Raw genomic sequence first — 12,459 nt, forward strand, 5'->3', positions numbered from 1 at the left:
AACACAGGAAGTGCTTACATGAAGAAAATAAACGCATGTTTCAATTCCTTTTTCAAGTACACTCCTCCTTACGTCTCTCAGGATTATGATGTTAACTGCTGTTTCCTCACATTGTGCATCATTTACAACAGTCGAATGCAAGTTAAGGTGTTGAAAAACCAGCACAGTCTCCATTTATCACGAAATGGCAGTACAGCCACAACACAGGAAGTGCTTACATGAAGAAAATAAACGCATGTTTCAATTCCTTTTTCATGTACACTTCTCATTACATCTGTCAGGATTATGATGTTAACTGCTGTTTCCTCACATTGTGCATCATTTACTACAGTTGAATGCAAGTTAAGATGTTGAAAAACCAGCACAGTCTCCATTTGTCTGGCACGTGATTTGTGACAGTTTAGAAATATATATTTAAATTTCCGATCAGCGTTTCAAGCCTCGGTAGCGGAGTAGGTAGCGCGTCAGTCTCATAATCAGTCAAGCTTCCAATGTCAGAGCAATCTGAAGGTCGTGAGTTCGATCCTCACCCGGGGCATTTCTTTTTTCTGTTTTTCCTTCATAATCATTACCATATTTGTTTCAAACTATTTCTACTCAGCTCTTCTACTGCTGTACCCGTCTGCCTGAAATAGTCTGACCAATAAGTATGTGACAAATGCAGCAACCACGAAATGGCTGTACAGCCACAACACAGGAAGTGCTTACATGAAGAAAATAAACGCATGTTTCAATTCCTTTTTCAAGTACACTCCTCCTTACGTCTCTCAGGATTATGATGTTAACTGCTGTTTCCTCACATTGTGCATCATTTACAACAGTCGAATGCAAGTTAAGGTGTTGAAAAACCAGCACAGTCTCCATTTATCTGGCACTTCATTTGTGACAGTTGAGAAATATATATCCAAATTTCCGATCAGCGTTTCAAGCCTCGGTAGCGCAGTAGGTAGCGCGTCAGTCTCATAATCAGTCAAGCTTCCAATGTCAGAGCAATCTGAAGGTCGTCAGTTCGATCCTCACCCAGGGCATTTCTTTTTTCTGTTTTTCCTTCATAATCATTACCATATTTGTTTCAAACTATTTCTACTCAGCTCTTCTACTGCTGTACCCGTCTGCCTGAAATAGTCTGACCGATAAATATGTGACAAATGCAGCAAACACGAAATGGCTGTACAGCCACAACACAGGAAGTGCTTACATGAAGAAAATAAACGCATGTTTCAATTCCTTTTTCAAGTACACTCCTCCTTACGTCTCTCAGGATTATGATGTTAACTGCTGTTTCCTCACATTGTGCATCATTTACAACAGTCGAATGCAAGTTAAGGTGTTGAAAAACCAGCACAGTCTCCATTTATCACGAAATGGCAGTACAGCCACAACACAGGAAGTGCTTACATGAAGAAAATAAACGCATGTTTCAATTCCTTTTTCATGTACACTTCTCATTACATCTGTCAGGATTATGATGTTAACTGCTGTTTCCTCACATTGTGCATCATTTACAACAGTCGAATGCAAGTTAAGGTGTTGAAAAACCAGCACAGTCTCCATTTATCTGGCACTTCATTTGTGACAGTTGAGAAATATATATCCAAATTTCCGATCAGCGTTTCAAGCCTCGGTAGCGCAGTAGGTAGCGCGTCAGTCTCATAATCAGTCAAGCTTCCAATGTCAGAGCAATCTGAAGGTCGTGAGTTCGATCCTCACCCGGGGCATTTCTTTTTTCTGTTTTTCCTTCATAATCATTACCATATTTGTTTCAAACTATTTCTACTCAGCTCTTCTACTGCTGTACCCGTCTGCCTGAAATATTCTGACCGATAAGTATGTGACAAATGCAGCAAACACGAAATGGCTGTACAGCCACAACACAGGAAGTGCTTACATGAAGAAAATAAACGCATGTTTCAATTCCTTTTTCAAGTACACTCCTCCTTACGTCTCTCAGGATTATGATGTTAACTGCTGTTTCCTCACATTGTGCATCATTTACAACAATTGAATCCAAGTTAAGGTGTTGAAAGACCAGCACAGTCTCCATTTATCTGGCACTTCATTTGTGACAGTTGAGAAATATATATCCAAATTTCCGATCAGCGTTTCAAGCCTCGGTAGCGCAGTAGGTAGCGCGTCAGTCTCATAATCAGTCAAGCTTCCAATGTCAGAGCAATCTGAAGGTCGTCAGTTCGATCCTCACCCAGGGCATTTCTTTTTTCTGTTTTTCCTTCATAATCATTACCATATTTGTTTCAAACTATTTCTACTCAGCTCTTCTACTGCTGTACCCGTCTGCCTGAAATAGTCTGACCGATAAATATGTGACAAATGCAGCAAACACGAAATGGCTGTACAGCCACAACACAGGAAGTGCTTACATGAAGAAAATAAACGCATGTTTCAATTCCTTTTTCAAGTACACTCCTCCTTACGTCTCTCAGGATTATGATGTTAACTGCTGTTTCCTCACATTGTGCATCATTTACAACAGTCGAATCCAAGTTAAGGTGTTGAAAAACCAGCACAGTCTCCATTTATCACGAAATGGCTGTACAGCCACAACACAGGAAGTGCTTACATGAAGAAAATAAACGCATGTTTCAATTCCTTTTTCATGTACACTTCTCATTACATCTGTCAGGATTATGATGTTAACTGCTGTTTCCTCACATTGTGCATCATTTACAACAGTCGAATGCAAGTTAAGGTGTTGAAAAACCAGCACAGTCTCCATTTATCTCGCACTTCATTTGTGACAGTTGAGAAATATATATCCAAATTTCCGATCAGCGTTTCAAGCCTCGGTAGCGCAGTAGGTAGCGCGTCAGTCTCATAATCAGTCAAGCTTCCAATGTCAGAGCAATCTGAAGGTCGTGAGTTCGATCCTCACCCAGGGCATTTCTTTTTTCTGTTTTTCCTTCATAATCATTACCATATTTGTTTCAAACTATTTCTACTCAGCTCTTCTACTGCTGTACCCGTCTGCCTGAAATAGTCTGACCGATAAATATGTGACAAATGCAGCAAACACGAAATGGCTGTACAGCCACAACACAGGAAGTGCTTACATGAAGAAAATAAACGCATGTTTCAATTCCTTTTTCAAGTACACTCCTCCTTACGTCTCTCAGGATTATGATGTTAACTGCTGTTTCCTCACATTGTGCATCATTTACAACAGTCGAATGCAAGTTAAGGTGTTGAAAAACCAGCACAGTCTCCATTTATCACGAAATGGCAGTACAGCCACAACACAGGAAGTGCTTACATGAAGAAAATAAACGCATGTTTCAATTCCTTTTTCATGTACACTTCTCATTACATCTGTCAGGATTATGATGTTAACTGCTGTTTCCTCACATTGTGCATCATTTACAACAGTCGAATGCAAGTTAAGGTGTTGAAAAACCAGCACAGTCTCCATTTATCTGGCACTTCATTTGTGACAGTTGAGAAATATATATCCAAATTTCCGATCAGCGTTTCAAGCCTCGGTAGCGCAGTAGGTAGCGCGTCAGTCTCATAATCAGTCAAGCTTCCAATGTCAGAGCAATCTGAAGGTCGTGAGTTCGATCCTCACCCGGGGCATTTCTTTTTTCTGTTTTTCCTTCATAATCATTACCATATTTGTTTCAAACTATTTCTACTCAGCTCTTCTACTGCTGTACCCGTCTGCCTGAAATATTCTGACCGATAAGTATGTGACAAATGCAGCAAACACGAAATGGCTGTACAGCCACAACACAGGAAGTGCTTACATGAAGAAAATAAACGCATGTTTCAATTCCTTTTTCAAGTACACTCCTCCTTACGTCTCTCAGGATTATGATGTTAACTGCTGTTTCCTCACATTGTGCATCATTTACAACAATTGAATCCAAGTTAAGGTGTTGAAAGACCAGCACAGTCTCCATTTATCTGGCACTTCATTTGTGACAGTTGAGAAATATATATCCAAATTTCCGATCAGCGTTTCAAGCCTCGGTAGCGCAGTAGGTAGCGCGTCAGTCTCATAATCAGTCAAGCTTCCAATGTCAGAGCAATCTGAAGGTCGTCAGTTCGATCCTCACCCAGGGCATTTCTTTTTTCTGTTTTTCCTTCATAATCATTACCATATTTGTTTCAAACTATTTCTACTCAGCTCTTCTACTGCTGTACCCGTCTGCCTGAAATAGTCTGACCGATAAATATGTGACAAATGCAGCAAACACGAAATGGCTGTACAGCCACAACACAGGAAGTGCTTACATGAAGAAAATAAACGCATGTTTCAATTCCTTTTTCAAGTACACTCCTCCTTACGTCTCTCAGGATTATGATGTTAACTGCTGTTTCCTCACATTGTGCATCATTTACAACAGTCGAATGCAAGTTAAGGTGTTGAAAAACCAGCACAGTCTCCATTTATCACGAAATGGCTGTACAGCCACAACACAGGAAGTGCTTACATGAAGAAAATAAACGCATGTTTCAATTCCTTTTTCATGTACACTTCTCATTACATCTGTCAGGATTATGATGTTAACTGCTGTTTCCTCACATTGTGCATCATTTACAACAGTCGAATGCAAGTTAAGGTGTTGAAAAACCAGCACAGTCTCCATTTATCTCGCACTTCATTTGTGACAGTTGAGAAATATATATCCAAATTTCCGATCAGCGTTTCAAGCCTCGGTAGCGCAGTAGGTAGCGCGTCAGTCTCATAATCAGTCAAGCTTCCAATGTCAGAGCAATCTGAAGGTCGTGAGTTCGATCCTCACCCGGGGCATTTCTTTTTTCTGTTTTTCCTTCATAATCATTACCATATTTGTTTCAAACTATTTCTACTCAGCTCTTCTACTGCTGTACCCGTCTGCCTGAAATATTCTGACCGATAAGTATGTGACAAATGCAGCAAACACGAAATGGCTGTACAGCCACAACACAGGAAGTGCTTACATGAAGAAAATAAACGCATGTTTCAATTCCTTTTTCAAGTACACTCCTCCTTACGTCTCTCAGGATTATGATGTTAACTGCTGTTTCCTCACATTGTGCATCATTTACAACAATTGAATGCAAGTTAAGGTGTTGAAAGACCAGCACAGTCTCCATTTATCTGGCACTTCATTTGTGACAGTTGAGAAATATATATCCAAATTTCCGATCAGCGTTTCAAGCCTCGGTAGCGCAGTAGGTAGCGCGTCAGTCTCATAATCAGTCAAGCTTCCAATGTCAGAGCAATCTGAAGGTCGTGAGTTCGATCCTCACCCAGGGCATTTCTTTTTTCTGTTTTTCCTTCATAATCATTACCATATTTGTTTCAAACTATTTCTACTCAGCTCTTCTACTGCTGTACCCGTCTGCCTGAAATAGTCTGACCGATAAATATGTGACAAATGCAGCAACCACGAAATGGCTGTACAGCCACAACACAGGAAGTGCTTACATGAAGAAAATAAACGCATGTTTCAATTCCTTTTTCAAGTACACTCCTCCTTACGTCTCTCAGGATTATGATGTTAACTGCTGTTTCCTCACATTGTGCATCATTTACAACAGTCGAATGCAAGTTAAGGTGTTGAAAAACCAGTACAGTCTCCATTTATCACGAAATGGCAGTACAGCCACAACACAGGAAGTGCTTACATGAAGAAAATAAACGCATGTTTCAATTCCTTTTTCATGTACACTTCTCATTACATCTGTCAGGATTATGATGTTAACTGCTGTTTCCTCACATTGTGTATCATTTACAACAGTCGAATGCAAGTTAAGGTGTTGAAAAACCAGCACAGTCTCCATTTGTCTGGCACGTGATTTGTGACAGTTGAGAAATATATATCTAAATTTCTGATCAGCGTTTCAAGCCTCGGTAGTGCAGTAGGTAGCGCGTCAGTCTCATAATCAGTCAAGCTTCCAATGTCAGAGCAATCTGAAGGTCGTGAGTTCGATCCTCACCCTGGGCATTTCTTTTTTCTGTTTTTCCTTCATAATCATTACCATATTTGTTTCAAACTATTTCCACTCAGCTCTTCTACTGCTGTACCCGTCTGCCTGAAATAGTCTGACCGATAAATATGTGACAAATGCAGCAAACACGAAATGGCTGTACAGCCACAACACAGGAAGTGCTTACATGAAGAAAATAAACGCATGTTTCAATTCCTTTTTCAAGTACACTCCTCCTTACGTCTCTCAGGATTATGATGTTAACTGCTGTTTCCTCACATTGTGCATCATTTACAACAATTGAATGCAAGTTAAGGTGTTGAAAGACCAGCACAGTCTCCATTTATCTGGCACTTCATTTGTGACAGTTGAGAAATATATATCCAAATTTCCGATCAGCGTTTCAAGCCTCGGTAGCGCAGTAGGTAGCGCGTCAGTCTCATAATCAGTCAAGCTTCCAATGTCAGAGCAATCTGAAGGTCGTCAGTTCGATCCTCACCCAGGGCATTTCTTTTTTCTGTTTTTCCTTCATAATCATTACCATATTTGTTTCAAAATATTTCCACTCAGCTCTTCTACTGCTGTACCCGTCTGCCTGAAATATTCTGACCGATAAATATGTGACAAATGCAGCAACCACGAAATGGCTGTACAGCCAAAACACAGGAAGTGCTTACATGAAAAAAAGAAACGCATGTTTCAATTCCTTTTTCAAATACACTTCTCATTACATCTGTCAGGATTATGATGTTAACTGCTGTTTCCTCACATTGTGCATCATTTACTACAGTTGAATGCAAGTTAAGATGTTGAAAAACCAGCACAGTCTCCATTTGTCTGGCACGTGATTTGTGACAGTTTAGAAATATATATTTAAATTTCCGATCAGCGTTTCAAGCCTCGGTAGCGGAGTAGGTAGCGCGTCAGTCTCATAATCAGTCAAGCTTCCAATGTCAGAGCAATCTGAAGGTCGTGAGTTCGATCCTCACCCGGGGCATTTCTTTTTTCTGTTTTTCCTTCATAATCATTACCATATTTGTTTCAAACTATTTCTACTCAGCTCTTCTACTGCTGTACCCGTCTGCCTGAAATAGTCTGACCGATAAGTATGTGACAAATGCAGCAACCACGAAATGGCTGTACAGCCACAACACAGGAAGTGCTTACATGAAGAAAATAAACGCATGTTTCAATTCCTTTTTCAAGTACACTCCTCCTTACGTCTCTCAGGATTATGATGTTAACTGCTGTTTCCTCACATTGTGCATCATTTACAACAGTCGAATGCAAGTTAAGGTGTTGAAAAACCAGCACAGTCTCCATTTGTCTGGCACTTCATTTGTGACAGTTGAGAAATATATATCTAAATTTCCGATCAGCGTTTCAAGCCTCGGTAGCGCAGTAGGTAGCGCGTCAGTCTCATAATCAGTCAAGCTTCCAATGTCAGAGCAATCTGAAGGTCGTGAGTTCGATCCTCACCCGGGGCATTTCTTTTTTTTCTGTTTTTCCTTCATAATCATTACCATATTTGTTTCAAACTATTTCCACTCAGTTCTTCTACTGCTGTACCCGTCTGCCTGAAATAGTCTGACCGAGAAATATGTGACAAATGCAGCAAACACGAAATGGCTGTACAGCCACAACACAGGAAGTGCTTACATGAAGAAAATAAACGCATGTTTCAATTCCTTTTTCAAGTACACTCCTCCTTACGTCTCTCAGGATTATGATGTTAACTGCTGTTTCCTCACATTGTGCATCATTTACAACAGTCGAATGCAAGTTAAGGTGTTGAAAAACCAGCACAGTCTCCATTTATCTGGCACTTCATTTGTGACAGTTGAGAAATATATATCCAAATTTCCGATCAGCGTTTCAAGCCTCGGTAGCGCAGTAGGTAGCGCGTCAGTCTCATAATCAGTCAAGCTTCCAATGTCAGAGCAATCTGAAGGTCGTCAGTTCGATCCTCACCCAGGGCATTTCTTTTTTCTGTTTTTCCTTCATAATCATTACCATATTTGTTTCAAACTATTTCTACTCAGCTCTTCTACTGCTGTACCCGTCTGCCTGAAATAGTCTGACCGATAAATATGTGACAAATGCAGCAAACACGAAATGGCTGTACAGCCACAACACAGGAAGTGCTTACATGAAGAAAATAAACGCATGTTTCAATTCCTTTTTCAAGTACACTCCTCCTTACGTCTCTCAGGATTATGATGTTAACTGCTGTTTCCTCACATTGTGCATCATTTACAACAGTCGAATGCAAGTTAAGGTGTTCAAAAAGCAGCACAGTCTCCATTTATCACGAAATGGCAGTACAGCCACAACACAGGAAGTGCTTACATGAAGAAAATAAACGCATGTTTCAATTCCTTTTTCATGTACACTTCTCATTACATCTGTCAGGATTATGATGTTAACTGCTGTTTCCTCACATTGTGCATCATTTACAACAGTCGAATGCAAGTTAAGGTGTTGAAAAACCAGCACAGTCTCCATTTATCTGGCACTTCATTTGTGACAGTTGAGAAATATATATCCAAATTTCCGATCAGCGTTTCAAGCCTCGGTAGCGCAGTAGGTAGCGCGTCAGTCTCATAATCAGTCAAGCTTCCAATGTCAGAGCAATCTGAAGGTCGTGAGTTCGATCCTCACCCGGGGCATTTCTTTTTTCTGTTTTTCCTTCATAATCATTACCATATTTGTTTCAAACTATTTCTACTCAGCTCTTCTACTGCTGTACCCGTCTGCCTGAAATATTCTGACCGATAAGTATGTGACAAATGCAGCAAACACGAAATGGCTGTACAGCCACAACACAGGAAGTGCTTACATGAAGAAAATAAACGCATGTTTCAATTCCTTTTTCAAGTACACTCCTCCTTACGTCTCTCAGGATTATAATGTTAACTGCTGTTTCCTCACATTGTGCATCATTTACAACAGTCGAATGCAAGTTAAGGTGTTGAAAAACCAGCACAGTCTCCATTTGTCTGGCACTTCATTTGTGACAGTTGAGAAATATATATCTAAATTTCCGATCAGCGTTTCAAGCCTCGGTAGCGCAGTAGGTAGCGCGTCAGTCTCATAATCAGTCAAGCTTCCAATGTCAGAGCAATCTGAAGATCGTCAGTTCGATCCTCAACCAGGGCATTTCTTTTTTCTGTTTTTCCTTCATAATCATTACCATATTTGTTTCAAACTATTTCTACTCAGCTCTTCTACTGCTGTACCCGTCTGCCTGAAATATTCTGACCGATAAGTATGTGACAAATGCAGCAAACACGAAATGGCTGTACAGCCACAACACAGGAAGTGCTTACATGAAGAAAATAAACGCATGTTTCAATTCCTTTTTCATGTACACTTCTCATTACATCTGTCAGGATTATGATGTTAACTGCTGTTTCCTCACATTGTGTATCATTTACAACAGTCGAATGCAAGTTAAGGTGTTGAAAAACCAGCACAGTCTCCATTTGTCTGGCACGTGATTTGTGACAGTTGAGAAATATATATCTAAATTTCTGATCAGCGTTTCAAGCCTCGGTAGTGCAGTAGGTAGCGCGTCAGTCTCATAATCAGTCAAGCTTCCAATGTCAGAGCAATCTGAAGGTCGTGAGTTCGATCCTCACCCGGGGCATTTCTTTTTTCTGTTTTTCCTTCATAATCATTACCATATTTGTTTCAAACTATTTCCACTCAGCTCTTCTACTGCTGTACCCGTCTGCCTGAAATAGTCTGACCGATAAATATGTGACAAATGCAGCAACCACGAAATGGCTGTACAGCCACAACACAGGAAGTGCTTACATGAAGAAAATAAACGCATGTTTCAATTCCTTTTTCAAGTACACTCCTCCTTACGTCTCTCAGGATTATGATGTTAACTGCTGTTTCCTCACATTGTGCATCATTTACAACAGTCGAATGCAAGTTAAGGTGTTGAAAAACCAGCACAGTCTCCATTTATCACGAAATGGCAGTACAGCCACAACACAGGAAGTGCTTACATGAAGAAAATAAACGCATGTTTCAATTCCTTTTTCATGTACACTTCTCATTACATCTGTCAGGATTATGATGTTAACTGCTGTTTCCTCACATTGTGTATCATTTACAACAGTCGAATGCAAGTTAAGGTGTTGAAAAACCAGCACAGTCTCCATTTGTCTGGCACGTGATTTGTGACAGTTGAGAAATATATATCTAAATTTCTGATCAGCGTTTCAAGCCTCGGTAGCGCAGTAGGTAGCGCGTCAGTCTCATAATCAGTCAAGCTTCCAATGTCAGAGCAATCTGAAGGTCGTGAGTTCGATCCTCACCCGGGGCATTTCTTTTTTCTGTTTTTCCTTCATAATCATTACCATATTTGTTTCAAACTATTTCCACTCAGCTCTTCTACTGCTGTACCCGTCTGCCTGAAATAGTCTGACCGATAAATATGTGACAAATGCAGCAAACACGAAATGGCTGTACAGCCACAACACAGGAAGTGCTTACATGAAAAAAATAAACGCATGTTTCAATTCCTTTTTCAAGTACACTCCTCCTTACGTCTCTCAGGATTATGATGTTAACTGCTGTTTCCTCACATTGTGCATCATTTACAACAGTCGAATGCAAGTTAACGTGTTGAAAAACCAGCACAGTCTCCATTTGTCTGGCACTTCATTTGTGACAGTTGAGAAATATATATCTAAATTTCCGATCAGCGTTTCAAGCCTCGGTAGCGCAGTAGGTAGCGCGTCAGTCTCATAATCAGTCAAGCTTCCAATGTCAGAGCAATCTGAAGGTCGTGAGTTCGATCCTCACCCGGGGCATTTCTTTTTTCTGTTTTTCCTTCATAATCATTACCATATTTGTTTCAAACTATTTCTACTCAGCTCTTCTACTGCTGTACCCGTCTGCCTGAAATAGTCTGACCGATAAGTATGTGACAAATGCAGCAAACACGAAATGGCTGTACAGCCACAACACAGGAAGTGCTTACATGAAGAAAATAAACGCATGTTTCAATTCCTTTTTCAAGTACACTCCTCCTTACGTCTCTCAGGATTATGATGTTAACTGCTGTTTCCTCACATTGTGCATCATTTACAACAGTCGAATGCAAGTTAAGGTGTTGAAAAACCAGCACAGTCTCCATTTATCACGAAATGGCAGTACAGCTACAACACAGGAAGTGCTTACATGAAGAAAATAAACGCATGTTTCAATTCCTTTTTCATGTACACTTCTCATTACATCTGTCAGGATTATGATGTTAACTGCTGTTTCCTCACATTGTGCATCATTTACAACAGTCGAATGCAAGTTAAGGTGTTGAAAAACCAGCACAGTCTCCATTTGTCTGGCACTTCATTTGTGACAGTTGAGAAATATATATCTAAATTTCCGATCAGCGTTTCAAGCCTCGGTAGCGCAGTAGGTAGCGCGTCAGTCTCATAATCAGTCAAGCTTCCAATGTCAGAGCAATCTGAAGGTCGTGAGTTCGATCCTCACCCGGGGCATTTCTTTTTTCTGTTTTTCTTTCATAATCATTACCATATTTGTTTCAAACTATTTCTACTCAGCTCTTCTACTGCTGTACCCGTCTGCCTGAAATAGTCTGACCGATAAATATGTGACAAATGCAGCAACCACGAAATGGCTGTACAGCCACAACACAGGAAGTGCTTACATGAAGAAAATAAACGCATGTTTCAATTCCTTTTTCAAGTACACTCCTCCTTATGTCTCTCAGGATTATGATGTTAACTGCTGTTTCCTCACATTGTGCATCATTTACAACAGTCGAATGCAAGTTAAGGTGTTGAAAAACCAGCACAGTCTCCATTTGTCTGGCACTTCACTTGTGACAGTTGAGAAATATATATTTAAATTTCCGATCAGCGTTTCAAGCCTCGGTAGCGCAGTAGGTAGCGCGTCAGTCTCATAATCAGTCAAGCTTCCAATGTCAGAGCAATCTGAAGGTCGTGAGTTCGATCCTCACCCGGGGCATTTCTTTTTTCTGTTTTTCCTTCATAATCATTACCATATTTGTTTCAAACTATTTCCACTCAGCTCTTCTACTGCTGTACCCGTCTGCCTGAAATAGTCTGACCGATAAATATGTGACAAATGCAGCAACCACGAAATGGCTGTACAGCCACAACACAGGAAGTGCTTACATGAAGAAAATAAACGCATGTTTCAATTCCTTTTTCAAGTACACTCCTCCTTACGTCTCTCAGGATTATGATGTTAACTGCTGTTTCCTCACATTGTGCATCATTTACAACAGTCGAATGCAAGTTAAGGTGTTGAAAAACCAGCACAGTCTCCATTTGTCTGGCACTTCATTTGTGACAGTTGAGAAATATATATCTAAATTTCCGATCAGCGTTTCAAGCCTCGGTAGCGCAGTAGGTAGCGCGTCAGTCTCATAATCAGTCAAGCTTCCAATGTCAGAGCAATCTGAAGGTCGTCAGTTCGATCCTCACCCGGGGCATTTCTTTTTTTTCTGTTTTTCCTTCATAA

The 12,459-nt window shown here is 40.4% G+C and overlaps 9 non-coding genes across 9 annotated transcripts; all 9 read left to right on the forward strand.

Moving 5' to 3' along the window:
• The first annotated feature begins 1,618 nt into the window (after positions 1-1,618).
• On the forward strand, positions 1,619-1,718 carry Trnam-cau (transfer RNA methionine (anticodon CAU)). Its single transcript has 2 exons — positions 1,619-1,655; positions 1,683-1,718. It is a non-coding gene; the product is annotated as a tRNA-Met (tRNA).
• Positions 1,719-3,488: 1,770 nt separating this feature from the next.
• Trnam-cau (transfer RNA methionine (anticodon CAU)) lies at positions 3,489-3,588 on the forward strand. Its single transcript has 2 exons — positions 3,489-3,525; positions 3,553-3,588. It is a non-coding gene; the product is annotated as a tRNA-Met (tRNA).
• A 1,080-nt stretch (positions 3,589-4,668) lies between these two features.
• Positions 4,669-4,768, forward strand: Trnam-cau (transfer RNA methionine (anticodon CAU)). Its single transcript has 2 exons — positions 4,669-4,705; positions 4,733-4,768. It is a non-coding gene; the product is annotated as a tRNA-Met (tRNA).
• A 2,550-nt stretch (positions 4,769-7,318) lies between these two features.
• Trnam-cau (transfer RNA methionine (anticodon CAU)) lies at positions 7,319-7,418 on the forward strand. Its single transcript has 2 exons — positions 7,319-7,355; positions 7,383-7,418. It is a non-coding gene; the product is annotated as a tRNA-Met (tRNA).
• Positions 7,419-8,500: 1,082 nt separating this feature from the next.
• Positions 8,501-8,600, forward strand: Trnam-cau (transfer RNA methionine (anticodon CAU)). Its single transcript has 2 exons — positions 8,501-8,537; positions 8,565-8,600. It is a non-coding gene; the product is annotated as a tRNA-Met (tRNA).
• Positions 8,601-10,170: 1,570 nt separating this feature from the next.
• On the forward strand, positions 10,171-10,270 carry Trnam-cau (transfer RNA methionine (anticodon CAU)). Its single transcript has 2 exons — positions 10,171-10,207; positions 10,235-10,270. It is a non-coding gene; the product is annotated as a tRNA-Met (tRNA).
• A 390-nt stretch (positions 10,271-10,660) lies between these two features.
• On the forward strand, positions 10,661-10,760 carry Trnam-cau (transfer RNA methionine (anticodon CAU)). The gene is made up of 2 exons: positions 10,661-10,697; positions 10,725-10,760. It is a non-coding gene; the product is annotated as a tRNA-Met (tRNA).
• A 590-nt stretch (positions 10,761-11,350) lies between these two features.
• On the forward strand, positions 11,351-11,450 carry Trnam-cau (transfer RNA methionine (anticodon CAU)). Its single transcript has 2 exons — positions 11,351-11,387; positions 11,415-11,450. It is a non-coding gene; the product is annotated as a tRNA-Met (tRNA).
• A 390-nt stretch (positions 11,451-11,840) lies between these two features.
• Trnam-cau (transfer RNA methionine (anticodon CAU)) lies at positions 11,841-11,940 on the forward strand. Its single transcript has 2 exons — positions 11,841-11,877; positions 11,905-11,940. It is a non-coding gene; the product is annotated as a tRNA-Met (tRNA).
• Positions 11,941-12,459: the final 519 nt, after the last annotated feature.

The sequence above is a fragment of the Haliotis asinina genome, chromosome 2 (assembly GCF_037392515.1).
Source record: "Haliotis asinina isolate JCU_RB_2024 chromosome 2, JCU_Hal_asi_v2, whole genome shotgun sequence".
NCBI classification, from domain to species: domain Eukaryota; kingdom Metazoa; phylum Mollusca; class Gastropoda; order Lepetellida; family Haliotidae; genus Haliotis; species Haliotis asinina.